This window comes from Dendronephthya gigantea, unplaced genomic scaffold (assembly GCF_004324835.1).
Source record: "Dendronephthya gigantea isolate DGI-Jeju-01 unplaced genomic scaffold, DenGig_1.0 000318F, whole genome shotgun sequence".
Lineage (NCBI taxonomy): Eukaryota > Metazoa > Cnidaria > Anthozoa > Malacalcyonacea > Nephtheidae > Dendronephthya > Dendronephthya gigantea.
This window is the reverse complement of record NW_021163328.1, coordinates 112,787-132,474: the sequence shown is the minus strand read 5'-3', so window position 1 is coordinate 132,474 and position 19,688 is coordinate 112,787. Positions and strand designations below refer to the sequence as shown.

The 19,688-nt window shown below is 35.4% G+C and overlaps 2 long non-coding RNA genes across 2 annotated transcripts; both read right to left on the bottom strand.

Annotated features, from left to right (window-relative positions):
• Positions 1 to 13,517: 13,517 nt before the first annotated feature.
• LOC114541892 lies at positions 13,518 to 14,059 on the bottom strand. Its single transcript, XR_003689394.1, has 3 exons — positions 14,021 to 14,059; positions 13,680 to 13,792; positions 13,518 to 13,530 (listed from the first exon to the last, which is right to left on the bottom strand). It is a non-coding gene; the product is annotated as an uncharacterized LOC114541892 (long non-coding RNA).
• A 232-nt stretch (positions 14,060 to 14,291) lies between these two features.
• LOC114541885 lies at positions 14,292 to 14,721 on the bottom strand. Its single transcript, XR_003689390.1, has 3 exons — positions 14,691 to 14,721; positions 14,415 to 14,490; positions 14,292 to 14,332 (listed from the first exon to the last, which is right to left on the bottom strand). It is a non-coding gene; the product is annotated as an uncharacterized LOC114541885 (long non-coding RNA).
• Between the last annotated feature and the right edge of the window lie 4,967 nt (positions 14,722 to 19,688).

Sequence of the window (19,688 nt, the reverse complement as noted above, 5' to 3'; positions counted from 1 at the left end):
GCTAATCAGGTTAAGCGTCAGGAGAAGTACGAGATAGAACGAACGGTTGATTTACAAATAGTTGTGCTAGACAAAGTCCTACGGGGATCCACCCTTCAGGTACTGAACTTTATCTGTTTGCATGTATGTTTGTAGTGTGATTAGTGTTTATGTTAATGTTTAAGTTTAGTTTGATTCATCGTATGAACTAAGAAAATGATTGGAATGCATGTATCTTTATACCTTTTACTTATATATAGTTAAACTTAATCTTTTCTATAGAATATATTTTCAATAAATATTAAAGAAATTCCCGTTCGACTTGCGTTTAAAGTAGCAGTGCCAAACAGCTCTCGTAATGAACCAAAACGTCAGAACATGTAATCTCTCTAAAGCTGAATAAATTATCGTACCATTTATCTTGAATTTTACTACGCTACTAGTTGTGTGTAGGGTATTGAGCGTTGCATTTCAATACATGAAATCGGTGCTGTTATCAGAAAAATCCATAACTTATCTACTCGTTCACATATATCAAAAGAAGATGGCAGCAGTAATTGAAAATGTAAACATGTCTTAATATGTACCTCTCCAATAGCGACATCTCTCTGATATGAACATATCAAGTCAAGTCCGGAATTGCAAAGTTAACCCATCCCCTGCTAATGATGTGATTTATTGCAAGTGCGTGAAGAGATAAACAATTGTGAATCAACAGCCCGTGTAACTCAGGTATATTTACTAAGTCAAGGCCCTGTAAAGGAGTTTGTGTGCATTTCATGCAAAACAGGTTATCTCAATTGTTTTCGGGTAAAATGACCATGGCGGTCATAACCGCCATATAGCTCTAAATCCTGAATTATCAAAGCTACAGTCTTTCTGAATTGCTTATATGGTTCAGAATGGTTGCTTTTAGGGGTGGTCACTGGAGGGTGAAATTATCATCAGTTTTATATTTTACAAGCAAATTATGTTTACCATTTCAGGTCAACTGCTAATTAGGCATAAAATTACTGATTCACCGGAAAAGTCTAATTTTTTCTATTTTTCTAAAAATGTTCGCCATATGATGAAAAAAATGCTTTTAATAATATTCATTAATAAATTTCCAAAGAAATAACGATGTTTTGTTGCGATACGACATATTTCATTTCAACTTAACCCCCACTAACAACACAATTTCAGCCATATTTTTGCAAATTTATATCGCTGTTTTTCGTCGTCCGTCGCAAGCGCCTTCTAAACATGGTACTCTAACACGACTCTAGTTGACTAAAGAATTCTTTTCGCCATTGATTTCATCAATTATGTCGCCATTGCAATGGCATAATCCTCAACAACTCCACCAAGTCCACCTTCGTCAATGAAGCCATTTTCAATATTGTAGTAAATCACATCTGTAAGTCAAAAGCAATTGCTTGTCAATACAAAACAACTTTATACTGAAATATGTAAAGTAGAATGGATATTAGAATAAAAACAAATTAAAAAAAAATGTTCGTGATATTTGTAGCATTACAATCGACTTGCAAACTTCAACAAATGTTTTAATTCCCATCGACAACTCTGGTGACGGGTTGCAAATTTTAAGGTTGGGAAGGTTTGACTTGCTTTCTTTGATAATTTTCCACTTGGTGAGTTTTTCTCTCCAAATGTTGCACTTTCTCTTCATGTCATAGATGTTTCAAAATATAAAGTGATTTTTTTATAGAGATGAATGAAAGAGTGCAATGGAATAATGGTTTTCAGTCGAGGCCTAAAGAGAAGTCTTTCAGCACTTTTTGTAAATAGTATAGCTAGTAATTTTCAATAAGTGACCGTAAGTAAGAACGGGTTCAAACGGCTCACTCCTTTCACTTACTTGCCAATGCCACTACAGAGAGAAAGATACATAAATATATGCGAGTGAATAATACTGATTATTACTGAAAATGAAAAAAATGAGGAATGATCTAGCAACGGCTTCAGCCAGTGCTTCTTCTCTCAGCAATAAAAAACTCCATAATTCGAAACTCGCTAAAGTGCAAAATTAATGTTTCGAAGTTTTCTGAGCGTCATTTAGTAATACCAGCAAAGTGGTGTTCAAGGTTTTGAAGTATACGATACTTCATCAAATTTAGATTAAAATTTAAATTACAATTAATGTATCCTACCTTTCATTTGTGCTATCGGAAACTGCAGTAGAACGAGATTGAAGCTATAAACACAAATTGAAAATACCAGTTACGGATTTTTGTTAAGCGTTGCAAAGTATTCTACAAACATCGTGCTTATAAAATGTCTCAATATTTTGAACCATGTTTCATGGTATTTGTTTTCAAGAAATAATAGATGGACAGAAGAAACAAAAATGAGGCTCACATCAAATCTCATAGTTGGAGAAAAAATAAAATTAGATCTCTAGATGTCACCCAACCAGGTTGATCTTTTTTGTTATTTTCAGAATAATTTTATTCATAAAAATTTTATCATGTTCGCTCTCTGTTGTCATTTCCTACCATCTGTTGAGACATCTGTGCCGCTAGGCAAGCTACAGCGAAAGAGCACTGGCTTCCACTGTGATATCTTATCTGTGAAGTCTTATCAGTGCCCGTTTCGTTGAAGAAACGATGAACCAAGATTCAACTTCGCGTCATAAAATCTGTGAAACATCAGCCCGACTTTCTTCATATTTCAACTGAAGGCATTTCCGTGAAGTACTTTAGATAAAAAAGTCATTTATATCCGGATTGGATTCCTCCTCCAGGGCAGGAGTCGTGCATTGACCACGTGATAACGAAACATTCTGAGCTCATCAGTGAAGGATGAACAATTGTAAAGGTTTTATTGCAACTCATAAGAATTACCAAAGGATATATTTTGTAAAATCTATTATATTACGAGCGTCTTTCCTTAAGTCTAGCGACCTACATTGTTCCGGTACCGCATGAGAAACTCTAGCTCGAATCCTCTTGATCTGACGTATTCTTTGTAACCAATTACAGCCTAGGTATCTGTAGTTTTCTTCTGATTTTTGTGAATAACTGACGCAATCTTAAAAAGAAAAACATTCGTATACCGTCAATATCACATCCGGACATTTAAATTACCCTAAGTTACTGACCAAATTATTTAACATGCATTGCAATATGACGAACCAACTTCGACAGGTTTTTATCGGAAATAACTCTAGGGCCATAATTTGTATGTTTAGAATATCCCTGAGTTCATCTTTAACGTTCAAACACACGAATTACTGTCGTTATCAATGAAATGTCAAATACGTTCCTAAGAGCTTTCACTAGAAGAATATTAAAACTTGTCGCTCTTCCAAATATATTTTGTTGTTAAGCATGAATACGCTGGGCAGACAGTGTATGCCAATTTAAACAATGATACTGAAAGAATTTTCCTTACCTGACAATTGAGGCCTCGTTTGTTTCTCTTAAGCTCAACTTTTAAAACCTCAGGCTCCGTGCCCTTCTGCAGTGAATCATCTCACACAAACACTTTTCCTGCCGAACAATATGCGCATGACATGTTCGAAGTTGCCTGCTTGTTGACTGTAACCGTGATCAACACATTGCCAAGCAACCAACTTCTTGACGCCCATGTGCAGGAGTCGTTCAACAACTGCAGTTCTATAAAAACAAAAAATAGTCATCTTCCCTGAAACACAGTGCAGAAAAATACGAAACCAACATACAGACCTTTTTGGTTGGGTCAAATAAGAAGAAAATGTATATTGACCATCATATCACCCACGATTTCCATCATCTCTGAACTAAGTGTGTTGCTTGAGTCTTCCTTTGATTTCTCAGGAGTTTGGGAGTGAATGGAATTTGGTGGGGGGATTAGTGACTAAGGGCATGGGTTTGCAGCATCTGAAGATATATCTGCGTTGTTAAGACTCTAAAGGAATATAAGGACAAATGATTGAAAACGAGCTTGCATATAAGCAAAATTATGTAACATGAAATGGACAAGTTTATGTAACAACACTGCCTAAGCTGTATAAAGTTTAAACACCACTTCTTAATCTATTGAAAATTTAGCAAGCAATCTCCGTGGCCATAGAATGACATGTGGACTTACTTTGTAATCAATGGCACGAATTGTTTTCTTAACAACAGTGGACAGTTGACAAACCAGGATGAAATGACATTATCAGCAAGAGTTACCGTGTATTGAGAGTATCTAAGGTGAAACATATCAGTTCGTTTATATTTTATTCAATTTCACAAAGCCAATAATAAAAAGTTTGAGATGTTATCGCGTTAAACAAACCTCGATGATGCTGTGTGAGGCAAACATATTCCAATGACTTGTTTCAAATGGATCGCTGTGAAGTTTTTGTACTAATCACGAAGCTTTGACAATGCTATTTAAACGTTTTAAAAGAATGTTAGCAACTTTTCGTCGAATACGATTGAGTGTTTATACAACCTAGCTCTCCTTAGGGGTACATTGATATTTCATAAAAGATTTCTTAATTTACGTAACTTCAAGAAACATACCAGAGAGAAATTCTAACAGTGGTATGACAACTTGAGGCGTTGGCGAAAGTTTAGTAAACTTTTCCAGATATGTTGGGAGCAGCCTAAGGACAGAAAATTTAGAAATTAATACCCAAATAATCTTGTGAAGGAGTATCTCGCATAACAAGAGACGTTACATTTAGGCTGGAGTTTATTGAAAAACATTTCTGTAAATTCACTGAGCACATTATCAAGGCACGATTTCAAATATCTCCAAAGTGATAAACTTCTAAAACGCTGCAATTACTTAAATCAACTTCATTCTTTACAAAGTGCTAATGGACATAAAAAACGTCTCAAATTCCAGACAATCTTAAGTAGCCATACCTTGCCATAACTGAAGACATTTCTAACATACATATGGTGAGACAAGATACGCTTAACGTCGTGGAATGAGCAACCAAACCAATCTCCAAAGTACGCATCAGACAAAACTAGACGAAATATACAACAACGTTTAAGCGAGAACAGACAACCGCTGAAAATAAAGTGAAGCAGGTTTTACCTGTTCATCTTGCCCAATAAAAATGTGGTACGTACACAGCTCTGTTAATACCTGCACATGTTACAATAAAATATCCAATTAAATCATTAGTAAGTATGATATAATTATGGTATATTTGTTCTGCTATGGTATGGTGATATAATTATGGTATGATATTGTTATCGTATGGTATGATTGGTTATGGTTAGTTATGGTATGATATGATTATATGATATGATTATATGATATGATTATATGATATGATGTATGGTTATGGTTATGGTATGGTATGGTTTTGGTTATGGTAAGATATTATGATAGATGCAAAAAACTGAATGATAAGAACCGTACTGGAAAAATTCTAGCGTACAAATGAGGTCGGCGCATATCATGAGGAACACGAAATAATCCAGGAAGAAAATCATAATTTCAAACCTGAATGCAAAGTAAAATTTTTAGTTCATGATTTTGGTGTGAAAAGTGCACAACTTTACATCCCTTACCATTTTAGATAACACTGTACATATTGAACGTAAGTAGTGCTTTCGAGAATGTATCAAGTTTTTATCTTGCAGTGCCTCCGGAAAGTTTCTCAGAACAACATCCAACACCTCCCATTCCAATTTCTAGAAAATGAAGAAAGTTGAACTTCAATCGAAACTTAATGCCAGATGATATATTATGATAGAAAAGTTTACCTGTTGTAAGCACACAGGAATAACATTCATCGCCTCGCTGTAAGGCAGTGAAACAATCCCGGTTGTCTTATCTTCTGCAGAACTAAAAAAAAATGAGAATGTATTACACTAACAAGAAAAGGAATTTTGGAAGCAGAATAGCTGACATGCCTTGCACTATCATCATTAACCAACGTTTTCCTTTCAGAACAATTAACATGCGAAGTGAATTTGACTTTTCCACTTTTGTCTTGCACAAGGCCTTGACGTTGTCAGCTCGCAGACTGAGAAAACATTGAAGAATCTTTACAAAAAAACAATGTAAGACATCATAGAAAAATCGCAAGAAATAACATTGAATTTGGCTTACCACAAGTCGTATCTCCGATGCAATAGACGTCCGATAGCCATTGTCATAATGAGTTTTTATGTGGTACACTAATATATTGAATATTCGTTCTGCAATTACATAATAGGAAAGGGAGAATAAAAAAAAATTTTATATAACATCAGTGTAAAATGAATGATGGAACTGTACAGCAAAATATGGTGTAGGCATAACACGTGGCCCTGCGAAGTAGTTGGCACTAAGAACCATGCTGTCATGCCTGCCATCACCAGATATCATCAGATAATCTTGGTTTTTTAATGTTGAAAATAATCCGTTTTGATACTTTTTCCTATGAAGATATATCACAGGGAATATTTTTTTCCTACAATTATTATATACAAGTACTATAATATCTAATTCCCGTCTGGTCCCTATTAGGCTATTACTCCTGACAATATTGTCGCACAGAAGAAAAACATTAAATATCTCAGCAAGTATTTGGGCTAAAGACCCCGGAATACCAGTAAACGATAGCGGTTAAAACGATTCTTTGAATAGTATATTCCAACCAGCATATAGTTATAACCTGCATTTGTATTATACGTGAAAATAAGAATTAAAATAATAGCTTGCTTTGTTATCTGAAATTACTCACCCATTGCAAGATATATTTTGGAAATTCCATATTTTTTCGCTTTTTTGGTCTCTGTTGTCTTCAAAATGTCTAGAATTTGACATGTTATCATTCTGTTTTAATTCTGAGTAATTCTTGGTGTAGTATGTGCAAAATAATCAAAGAAAGAGCATTTTATAAGTTCTAAGCGATAATCATTGCTAATCACGTGCTTAAGGCAAGCTCGAATCGGACCTAGGTCAGATTTTCGGCTTTTGGCCCGAAATTTTTATTATTGTGAAATATTATTGCCGGTGATGCGATAATTCATATCATCAGGTATGTTTATATAAAAAATGGGCAAAAATCTTCTAAAGGCTTGATTTTGACGCTAAAGATATCAAAATAATCCTGAATATGTGAGCTAAACCACTGCAACCGGTTTCGTTTGCATTTGGGCAATATCCAAAGAATTAGGCCGCTTTGATGTGTAATATTGAATATATACAACACGTGAATATCGTAGCTGTGAATAGCTATGTATGCATGGCGGTAAAACGCCGTATTTCCACTGGAATTTGCAATATTTAGCCTTGAAATTTACTACATTTGCGAATTTGTCAGTTTGCTATATTTACTATTATTCCATGCCATGCCCAATTCTACAATATTCTGAAAGGTTCAGTAGTTAAATGTACCACAGAATTCAAGTGCTACAACAGTTTGAAAGATTTACTTGCCTTTTAAATTCCGACTTTCCTGTTCGATGGGGTTCTAAAGCTGGTAGGGGAATAAAGCCTTTTAATAATGATTGAACTGTAATTTCTTGTGAACTTCATGAGAGAAATAATCGAACAAATACACTCATACTGTGATACATTGGCTTGGAATATGCTCCAAAACGTGTGAAATCGAACATTTGTTGTGCAATCACCTTGCAAATATCAAAGAAACGGTATCAAATTTTGAATATAGATTAACCAATCTGATTGGTTTTTATTGAACCAATCGTGGAGTACAAAAATTGACCAATGACAAATTGACCTGTGTACAGAAATAACCAATCAAGTTGTCTTAATTTTGCTGAATTATGCAAGAGCCTACAGGCTATAAAACAGAGCCGTCTGCGACCGTTTTTCTCAGGTAAGTGAGTTCTTTCTTTAGGTAGGATCAAGGTATGTATAATTAATTTTTTAAATAGAAGTAGACCCCGTGGCCCCGCTGTTAGCTAAGAATCTCTGTCCCCGTATCTGGAAACACGGCTCACTGCTTGTCTAACTGTGTTTTGCTTTTCGTTTTCTAGGGAGCTACTAATAATTTTTTTTGTGTTTTTCAGACAAAGACGATCGTAGTTTAGTTTCAGTATCCAACCCTAAGAAGCCACCCCATATCCATGCCGTCAGTTAAACCCCAGCCAGCAATTGCCTTCATGCTAATTGTGATGCTTCATTTTCTAGGAACAACTCACCATATTTTTTGTCGTTTCAGCTACAGAGTTAGTGGGTTGTGGGTTGTTGGATGTTGTGTCGTCGGTTGTGTGTTTTGTGTTGTGTTGTACTGTCTTGTCCTCTACGTTTCGTATTGTCTGCCAGTCGGTTTGGGAGAAGCCCTGTAGCTCTCTCTTTTTCCTGGCCACACAAAGAACACATTTTGCGGATACTCCTTTTTAGGAGTTCATGGGTTCGAATCCCATGAATGTGTCAATTTGCGCTGATATCTAATGTGGTCCGTCTCAAATACAAAAGCACAACATCCAACGGACAATCTGCATCCTTTCATCACACCAACTACAAGTGTTGTCCTCATACAACAGAATGGAACTTCCAACGGAGCAAAGAGTAACCAATACCCAAGATGAAGTTCTTGTACCTTCTCAAACAGGACAGAATGCGGCACTTGTTAATGAAGTATTCTCGATGTTTAAGGATCCTCTCAGTTAGACGTCCGATCAGAGGATATTTCAAAGTGGTAAGCTCATTTAAACTTGTGATTACTCTGCGAATACTTCACCCATTTTAATAAATATGAGACCACTAAACTCATTGCTGTCCGGTCGTAAACGGCGCACACAGATAATTTCGGTTTTATCTGGAAGTGTTTTATCAATTCAACTAGAAATTGTATTATCTTAAAGAAAAAACATTTACCTATTTGTATAACTTTAGTTCATTTCAAAAGCTTTCCTATAAGCCAAGATATTTATTGCAGAACTTGTACTTTTTAAATTGAATGTTAGAGAAGCAAAAATACGCAAAGCCTTCCAAAAATCTCGCCTAAAAACCTCCAAATATTTGTAGCTTACATTGGGATCAATATTTTCATATATTTTACTCGAAATACAGTTGCTTTGGCGATTTGTAGTGATATTTCCAACAAATGTGTTTACAAACGGAAACCCGAAAATGTGCATATAATTATCACCATATTAGCGAAAATTTGACAATTATGACCTCTAGGGACAATTTTACCCAGAAATCGATTTCTGGGCTTATTTTACCCCCACGGGGTAGGCAACATTACGTTTTTGACACCTCTAACCTCACGCGACAACCACTTGTGCATGCGGCTGAGCAACGCCTCGCTATACACAATAACAAATAAAAAAATCTATATTTTTCGAGTTTTTCTGCCCATCCTGACTTAAATCCTATCAGAAAAGATAACTAATGCCTTTACAGTTTATATGTAACGGTTAAAAGACGACAGGATAAAAAATAACGAAGAAAATAACGAAATTCCAAAGGCGAGTTATATTTCCATTTTGTAATCCTGTGTAATTTGATATGATTTTTAGAGCTGCACTGCAGTGTCAGGTTAACAGCAATATTGATTAATTTCTTGATTAGAAATTTTCGAGCTATATTTTGGTATTTTTGTGCTTTTTAAATTAAACGGATTAATTTCAACATTAAAAAACCAAGATGATTTCATGATATCTGGTGATGGAAGCATGACAGCATGGGTCATAGCGCTAAGTATTATGCGTACACAATATTTCACTGGTGTTATAAAAAATAGATTTTTTTTCTCCCTTTCCTATTATGTAATTGCATTTACCAATATATATGTAACTGTCAGGGGTTGGGGGTATTATGTGAATATGAAAGAAAACAACCTGCATTTTGTTCTGTATATTCTTGTGTTATAGAAGTCAAAAATACATGCTGTTACTATACTGTATAGGCCCTTGTGATTCATATACAATTATAGTTTCAATTGTGTGATAGTTATGTTCTTGTAATCTCAATTGTAGATTCTATGGCATATAGAGTCGAATTGGTACGGCAAAATATCTTTGAGAATTGAAGTTTATGGCGGTTCTTCAGGTATGTTCTGGCAATTCACTGAAATACTATTTGTTCGCTAAGGAATGTTGTCCCATGGTAGCGGTACGCATGAACCTGGGATATCACAATGCTGATAGCCTCACAACCCTGGACAATAATATAATAATTTACTTGTTCCTTGTGTTTCAATTTTAGATCAAATAAAGTATGGCAACCCAGGAGTTGCTAACAATTATTACCTTTCTCTTATCACTGACTACACCTCCATCCATCGCTGTGCCATACATGGATTTGATGGACTGACATACCAAGCAAGGTAAATATTGCAGGCTACATGGTATATGTTCAGTTTATTATTATGTCATATTAGGACTGTTGGACATTATTTTTTTATTCAGTAATTCCCCTATATGGGAATGTGATAAAATTCGATGTTAACCCCCAAGTAAAGATTTCACAAAATCAATGGAAATAACGCTGTACCTCGACTGGTTTCAATTCTGGAGGAGCCGTGTATGGCAAAATTATATGCATTATCATTTCATTTTTGTTGATGATTGTTCGATGGTGTTTTGGTGCCAGAAGATAATTGATACTAATTATTGGCCCACGTACTGAAGACACATAACATCCCAGATAATAGCAACAAGTGTTGGGAATGCGGATAAGTCGACAGGACATGGTCGCTTAAATGAGGCAGCTTCCTGGTCTGCACGGAAAAATAACCAAGGACCAAATGCATTCGGCAAGAAAGATGTTTGTCGGAGCGATTTCACTCAAAGTCGTCGTGATTATAATTAGTGGTGAAGACCTATTCTGTGTCCTGTAGTTCCGACGGGCAAAAATTCGATCATTACAAAATAAATGGACTAGTCAGGGTTAGCTGGATTAATAAGCAAGGCTTCTACAGATTACCCTGTCACGTTATATGCATCACATCATTTCCATGCGGTCATATATAACTTTTAATGTGTGATTAAGATTAATTGTTTAACAAATTATTCATTTCATTAGAGACTCGCTGGTGGAAAATGTCCTATCACCAACTGTAACCGCGCTTTACATCCGCATTCATCCAAAGACATGGTACGCAACATATCTTTGAGAATTGAAGTTTATAGCTGTTTTTCAGGTATGTTCTAGCAATTCACTGAAATACTATTTGTTCACTAAGGAATGAGAAATGACTGAGAGATCCATCTGACTGAAATATATAGCGAAAATTTTTCAATAAGTGGCTTATGTAAGAGCGAGTTTTTGATTTAGAAATAAATTCTTTACACCCTACCAGCGGGTTTGTCAGGTTTTTTACTAACTTAGGTGCATTGGAATACAAGTAAAAATAAGGCGTGTTTTAGAAGTTATACCTGGACGAGGAATCCAGCATATCATTATGAGGAACAAAGCTATTATAGCGGTATATACTCAGGGCTATCACAATCAAGTTTAGTGTTATCGCTTTATTTCAATGTTTGCTGCACGGTCGGATTCTCACAATTAAAGAAAATCAAGCGAAAAGTTTCACACGTACAAAAGTATAGGTATGGAACTGGGGCCGGTTGTTCGAAAGATGGATAACTTATCCAACGGATAAGTCCTATCCAACGGATAAATCTGGATAGTTATCCATTGGATAAAAACGCGTTGCAGGAAGCGTGGATAGTGAAGTGGATAGCTATCCAATAGATAAGTTAAAATTTACCAGAAGAAAACAGGATTATTCTGAAATTTCGTACCACAACGTCAGCTGTTGCTAAGCTTTACAACATTGAATTCATAATCAGTACGAATTCACGAGTATAGTTACTGAATGGAAAAGGCTTGAACAAGTGATTTGCTCGAACTTTGCACTTCACATCATAGTGATTATTAATTAAACACATTGCAATTTTATTCCTTGACTTGCAACGCTTTGCCTTTCGGTCCCATAGCAAATTTAGAAACACTATTTTAATGTTCGTGAATGAAATTACTTAGATATTAGCAAGTTTCCTTGGAATAGGTTAAATCTTTCTTTGCATATTCGCGTTTATAAACTGATTAGAAGCGTATAGTAAATTTACCACCTGTTATAAATGCGAGGATGTCCAAAAAATCGCCGGTCGAACGGAATGTGTAGGCAACGTGAAACGCTGCTGCGACAATTTGCACTTCGAAAACATTTTTAATATATAGTGAATACAATCATGATGTGTATTAGTTAGTTGAAACACAGTAAGAGGAATATTGCATTTTTGTCCTATTTTATATAAATGTTTACAGTGTTACCTTGTATTCTTTGAATTTATCCACTGGATAGTGGATTTAAACCACCTCCGGACCTTGGATAAATTTATCCGGTAGATAGCGATTTTTATCCTCTGGATAAAGTTATACAAGCTTTGTGCAACCCAAATCACACGCTGGATAAAACGTATCCGTTGGATAGTGAGTTATCCGTTGGATAGCGACTTATCCACCTTTCGAACAACCGGCCCCTGTTCTTTATTTATCGGAATAACTAGTGATGTGATCTTACATGAAGCATTTTCAGTCATGCTGTTAAATTGTCGTGCTGGCTACGCCACTGAGTATTTTATTTGCTCGCAGAGCCTCGTCTGCTGAACGTGACCGTCGGCCAGTCTTCACCATGTACGGTGACAGTTATTTTCTGCCTTTTAACTTGCCGACATGCAATGTTTCATTGCACGGTGAATTTTCAACTTTACTGAAGGCGCTACTATACAATATGCAATTTTCCTTACAACTTGCAATGCAATTATAACTCCGAAGGATGTTAATTTGTAAAGAGTGTTCGAAATACTAAGGAAACGTTAGCAGATCGTAATAGATGTTCGTATTTGACAACTTTAGATGCCTCAGGAGTAGAATGGTTTTGCAATTTGCAAGGAAAGTTGCGTAGTGTAACAGCGCCTTGAGATTGTTTCGGAAAGCTGGTTAAATTTCGATGTAACTTGCAAACATGTAATGTTTCATTGCAATTGCGAGTTGAAAATAAGGGTCATTGGACGGAAGAACGGGACAAGTATCGTAGTTTTCAACATACCTTTTATAAGGGCGGAGACATTGATCTTCCATCCACGGTCGGTTTTATCATTTTTTCTGCTTTTTCTATCATTTCTTTATCCTACAAAAGACAAAACCTTGTTAAATCGTGGATCAATCTAACACTTTTAAAAGCTTTCTCTCCTAACTGAACTAATTTTATTTATACCGTATAGTTCTATCAGTTCTAAATTGTCCTTCATGGAGGTCCAGTAGGGGTCATCCCGTATTGATCCAGTGTTACTACAGTAGGAAACCTGAACTAAACTGACTTTATTTATGCTGGATAGCTGTATCAGTTCTAAACTTCAACCAAACTAATTCTAACAATTCGAAAAAGCTGTGACTTCAGACGAAAAAGGTCAGCCGATTTTGAAAAATCTTAGATGCGGGGTGTTATAAGGCGGTTAGTAATTTCATCATCACCTTCATCCAAGGATGCTCTAGAGCTTCTGAAACCGTGATGCATTTTCTGTGACCAACAGTAAGCAGTTTTGTTATAAGATCCTTAGCTTCACTGCTAACATTCTTCCAGAGGTTGTTCGGAAATTTATACGACCCTTCTTTGACTTGTTTCTCCAATTGGTTATTTGCCTGCTTTGAAAATAAAGAAGATCCGGAAAGTCTAAAAGACCTTAACTTTTCATTGACGTACTCCAATTTTGAAATGAGGTTAACCTACCTCAAGCTTCATTACAAATCGTGTTCACTACGTGAATTTGAGTAAACTGAAGTATATGGCATACCAAACATATAACACACGATTTCTTGTAGGATCGTTCTTCAGGCTACGGGATTAACATTTTGGTAGCGAGGTAACTTGGTGTACCACAGAGTGTTTCCATATAGGAATTCTGATCTAAAAAATTAATTGTTATCATTGAGAAACTGTAGCAATGAGAAATAACTGAACCTAAAACGTTTGCAGAATGCGCTCTGGTTTCGTAAAACGAAATCACGGACAAAACTCGGAATTGAGATTATAGTGACTTCCAGGATTTGCTGGCAATGGTCACATCGAATGGTTTCTTCAAAGACAATTTAAAGGGCAATTTAAACACAAGTTCAATACACAACCGACACAAACCTTTATAAGCGTTTCGTCATACGAGGAACACAATAAAACATTTTCTTGCTAGAGAAGAAAAAGTTAAATTATGGTCGTTAAAGTTTAGGATATAAAGACAGTAGTGATAAATAAATTAGGGCGTGCTAACCTTCCAATCCCTGTTAGTGATGCCATTTTCATGTAAATGCTAAAAATACGAAACAGTATGAATAAAGTTAGTTTAGTTCAGGCTCCTGCAGTAACACTGGATCAATAACAGATGATCCTTAGCTTGGTGTCATTAAAAGCTCCAATCTCTTCGTGATATTTTCCATAAACTTTAGTCATCGCCTGTGAATGAAATATTCCAATTTGTTTAATTCATTCTTTGAAGGCTACACATGGCTACATTCACGCTAAACGACATCCTCACCTGAAGGCACATTGCTTTCATAGTTGGTTTAGTTGTCAATAGGAATCAGTGATACAGATCGTTAGACAACTCGAGCCTGAAAACAAAATAGAAAAGTCGATCGAATCTTGAATGGTTTCATCCATGATTCTATACTTCTCTACTACATTCTGCAGGACAAATAACATTGCGTGAACTGTGCAGCAATATAGAGAATAGGGGGAAGCCAGACAGAAAAGCACATGGAAAGTAGTTTGAATATTTGCAAACCCTGATAGATAAATGTCGTGGACTCACACATTTGTTATCGGCGTCTCCTCGTCGTTTGGTTCCAACAAGACTCAAATAATAGTCACCTGATAGCAGAGATACGTTACTGAGTTTGATTCCTATCGAGGAATAAGGGGGCTTTATGAAGAACTGTTAAAAAGCTAGAGCAGTTAGGCTTATCACTAACCTATTTCAGTTCATCATCTAAACATTCATACAGGACTTCAAACTAAAGGTGATTCCAAAAGACAACGTAGTTTCCACTCAGATCTTTTTCCATTGCAAATGCGTGCAAATCAGATTCGAGTGCCCCAGAAGTTCCTCTCGCGTCTGTCACATTGAAAACATAAGAAATTGTTTCATACTCTTTTACGAGAACAGTTTAGAGAAAGAGGTCAGGACTATTGAATTTGTCTTGTTATACTCATAGCGACAGGAAATCCTCCATTACATTTCCATTTCCTATATTTTCAACGGAAACTAACCTTAACCTCGAGACTCACCTTGTAATTCCAAATCAGGTTGTACGCTGTCAGATCTTGACTGAATCTGTAAAAAAGATCCGCTTAAATATCATTGCTTTTTCATCTTTCAAACGACTAGAACATTTTCCCATTTTCTTAATATGAACACTTACTTGTAATAAAAAAACTGGATTTAAATTCTCACATCTTTCCTGGATTTGAATCCTATTTTTGTCCTCCAATGCGAGAGATATCCTTCAAGTTGATTCCTCAACGTTCCCCTCGTTTTTCCAGAGCTCTAAGACACAAGTATAGCACGTGAAATAACAGGCTTATACGTTTATGCAAGCATGCATTATGAAATTTTGGAACACGATTGTTGATTTAAAACGTACTTCTGCAAGCTTTACATTGTCACGAATTGATAAACGATCTTCTTCAGTCTCTGGTGGCTGAAGGAAAGATAAAAACTTTCCAACAAAATTGTTTCTTAACGAAAAGGTTTTACACTTCTGAATGAATTACCATTTAATTATTTCGTCAGTGGGGCAGTTGGCACAGTTTAAGCAAAGCTATGGATATATATGTAATTTATGATTTGTTTTTACTTACAGAAATGGACTGCTGATAATATTGGAGTTTTTACCCGTCTCATGAAAAGTGTAAATCTAAGAAATGGTGTTGACAACTTCAGATTTATTCTATTTCCAACTATACAAAATGAAGATCTCATGGTGCAGCAGATACAAGCAACATCTACTGTTCTAAAAAGCATGAACCTCGAGTGGCATATAACATACTTTGAAAATTCCTTACCAAACTTAAAAGGTATCTATATATTTTTTTTTTCAGGCCCTGCTTCGCTGAAAATTTGATTGTAAACTAGTAATACATTAATATTTCTTCTTTTTAATAATTGGGAAGGATAAACTCAAAAAAGTGATCTTCCCATTCATTGTAAGTGGAAGTAGTTCAATTGAAGTGGAGGCCGCAACAAATATATTTAGAGTTGATGGAGAGCCTTTGGTAAAAGAAGTGGATAGTGGTATAAAATACACAAGACAAAAGCCCATCCAGCTGTATTGTGAGCTGATCAAGGTTTTTTGCCACGATAAATCATTGTACATTGTTGATGCATGTAGTGGTGCAGGGTCATGTGCCATGGCCTGTTCTAAACTAGGGTTGAAGTGCATTGTCTTAGATAATTCAGCACTGAAACTAAGACTTATTAGACAAAGACTGGGGTCTATTTAGAAATAGTTAATTAATTTGGGATTTATAAAGTTGGGATTTATAAAGTTAAGTGTTAATATATTTGGTTATTTGGTTTAGCTTTGTTAAGACCACTGGGTTCTCGACATGTCAAGGACCAGTAACATTAGTTCTCGACATGTCAAAGACCACTAGCTTGGTTCTCGACTTGTCGAAGACCACTAGCCCACTAGCTTGGTTTTCGACATGTCGAAGACCACTAGCCCACTAGCTTGGTTCTCGACATGTCGAAGATCACTAGCCCACTAGCTTGGTTCTCGACATGTCGAAGACCACTGGCTTGATTCTTGACATGTTAAAGACCACTAGCTTGGTTCCACAACACCTGTAAAATGCATGCTGCATGTGTATCTTAAAGTCATTTTCATCCATTCTTTTATTTCCTCCTGGAAATCATTGATGGAAATTTACATAATTCATAAATTTTGCATGCATTGGGATTTCAATAAAAATTTTTAAAAAAAATTTCTTCGTAGCTTTCTTTTGCATGATTTTTTTGCTGCAAAGAAGATTGGTGCATTTTCCAATAAAATTTGCAACTCATTTGCAGCACACATGTGGCAAATATTTACAAATTATCTAGATATTGTTAGATATTTCTTTCTGCTCTTTCGATCATAATTTTTTTCTTTTTTTGCCAGTCTCTGTTTTTGAACTATTGAGACAAATTGCAATCTCTCATAAAATTTTTTCAACAATATTTTTTCATCTGGCAAAAATTGCCTTTCTTTTTATATTTCATCACAAAAATGGTGAAATTTTAGGCAAAAAATAACCGAAAATGTTAATATTCTCTTGATTTGGCGCCAAAAGAATATCCCAACCTATCGTAGAACGTGTTTGTTTTGAAATAAGAGAGAGTTATTGATCAATCTTAATAATGTTTATTAATATTTTTGTGAGTAGTACAAAGCAAGTTATTTAAATTTTAATTAAAAATATTGACAAAGTATTGTCTCCCTTTAGAAATAAAATATTTCCAAAACGACTAGGAAGGAACCACTTTTTAGAGCTTGCAAAAGGCAAATATTCAAGTGTTTATGTTTATGTTTATGACTTTTTAGTTTTAGTCTAACAAACACTGATTGGGGCAGTGGGGCTAATTATGTTAAACTATTCAGCAAAGCTGGTGTAAACAATCTTTCTAATATAGAAGATATTCCAAGACTATGTAGTATCCTGCCTGGCCAAATCTTAAAAGCAAGGTCCATCTATTTATAAATGAGGTTGTATGCATGCAATCCTAAAGTTTTTTTGTTCAAGAGTTACAACAGTGAATACATCAATGAGTAATAAAAATATTCTTCACAATCAATTACTAGTGTATACAGGCATTTAGGATTCTCATATTGTTGCAAAAGTTATATCATCCCAAATAACTTTTATATTATCCCAAGAATCTTAAAACTAAAGCAATGCAGTCATGTGACTTACAGCAATACTTGAGACTTGAGACTTGAGACTAGCTGTGATTCACCAGTCTTAGGAATTCACCAGTCTTAGAAATTCACCAGTCTTTGGTGACCAAAACAGCCATGAGCAACCATAGCTAGAAGTTAAGGAATTTACACTGTCTAATTACCTGTTTGGTAATTGGTAATGACCTAAACTGGACATCATTGATCATTCATTCCTAATAATTTTTGTGGCTGTTGTGTAGCATTATTAAACAAGAAAACAACTTCATTGTAATACCTCAAACTTGTCGTATTATCTTGAAATCAGCTACACAAGTTACCTTATTTCGCACGCATAGTAATGGTGTTAAGGTATAAATAATAAATTATAAACTGTGATTTACATAATTAATAAAATAACGTAAATCACAGTTAATAATTTATACCTAGTCTAGTGACTCAAAGTCATTAGTGGTATACTGGTAATAATAATAAGTGGTCATAGTAAGGTCTAGTGGTCATAATAATATGACCATTATTGGCATTTATTCCTTTGCTTTTATAAATAAAGCTTATGTTATAATATAACATAGCTTATATTATAATATAACAAAAGCTTTATATTAAACCTAAGCAACTTTAAATTTATACGCAATATTTAATAACAAACAGGAGAACTGGCCAGAAGCCCAGAACCATTGAGTATTCGAGAATAGAGATTATATTATTGACTCCAGGGGCATGCAGTCATTTCTTTATTTTGAAAAATTATGCGAGTACGTTACCGTTTGACCTCAAACTTATTTTTCTTTCAATTTGAATAATGCCCTTATTTGCTGTTGTAGTCATGACTTCGATAATGCGTGGGAAAGCAATCTGAGCAAATGCATTATGCCAAAGCGATTTAGCGATTTAGCGAAAGCTTGTACGTCACAGTAGAATCCAAAACGAGGCTTGAAGCGAAAAGGTAGCAAAAAACCCGCAATCTGCAAGAGTGCATCGGTCGGCGGACTCAAATCTACCCTCAAAACAATGGAAACGTTTACGTCACGGTAGATTTCACGCGGAAAAGGACTCGGGACCGGTGCACTCACAGGTGCACAAACTTTCACATCTACTCTCAAAACAATGGCAATGTGACGTAACAGTAGATTTCACACGGAAAAGGACTCAGGACCGGTGCACTTAATTCACATGTGCTACTGTGCATTACGTAATGAAAAGTTATTTATATCCATGTTGAGGCCATTTTTGTCGCGAAATTATTCACGACGACTTGTCGAAAAACAAAAAAAAGTGCGAAATCATATTTTGATCGCAAATATCGATAACTTGGCAATAATAATGAGTTTAAATCGCTGGTTTGAAGTGATTAAAAACTCTGAGTTTATTCAAGGAGAGGTGTGATCACATTAGTTAGCTATCAGGTATTTTTATGTGTATAATTTATACAAATATATTATATCTGACCAAATTTCAATATCACAATTTTGACCGATGCATCTGCATCCATTGCACCGGTCTAGATCCGCCCCTGTAACATGCAAATGATGACAAATGGTTGGTTTCTTACAAACTACCTGCCAAGGTATATATATATTAAATATATTTATATAATACATCTAATTATATATATATATAATCAAACAAAGGGATTAAAACTTTACACTTTTCATACGTTTGTCGTAAAGGCCAAACGTAAGGTGTCTATCAGCAGACGATGTTCACAGACCATTAAAACACCCCTTTGACAAGGATCTATATAAGACCTGATTTTATTCATTAGTGACTATTGAAAATGGAGACACAGAGCATATATACCTTTACAGTTTCCCTCATCCGATACTGCCGCTTTGGAGAAACAGGAACTCATTGGTAATCTGCGCGATGAG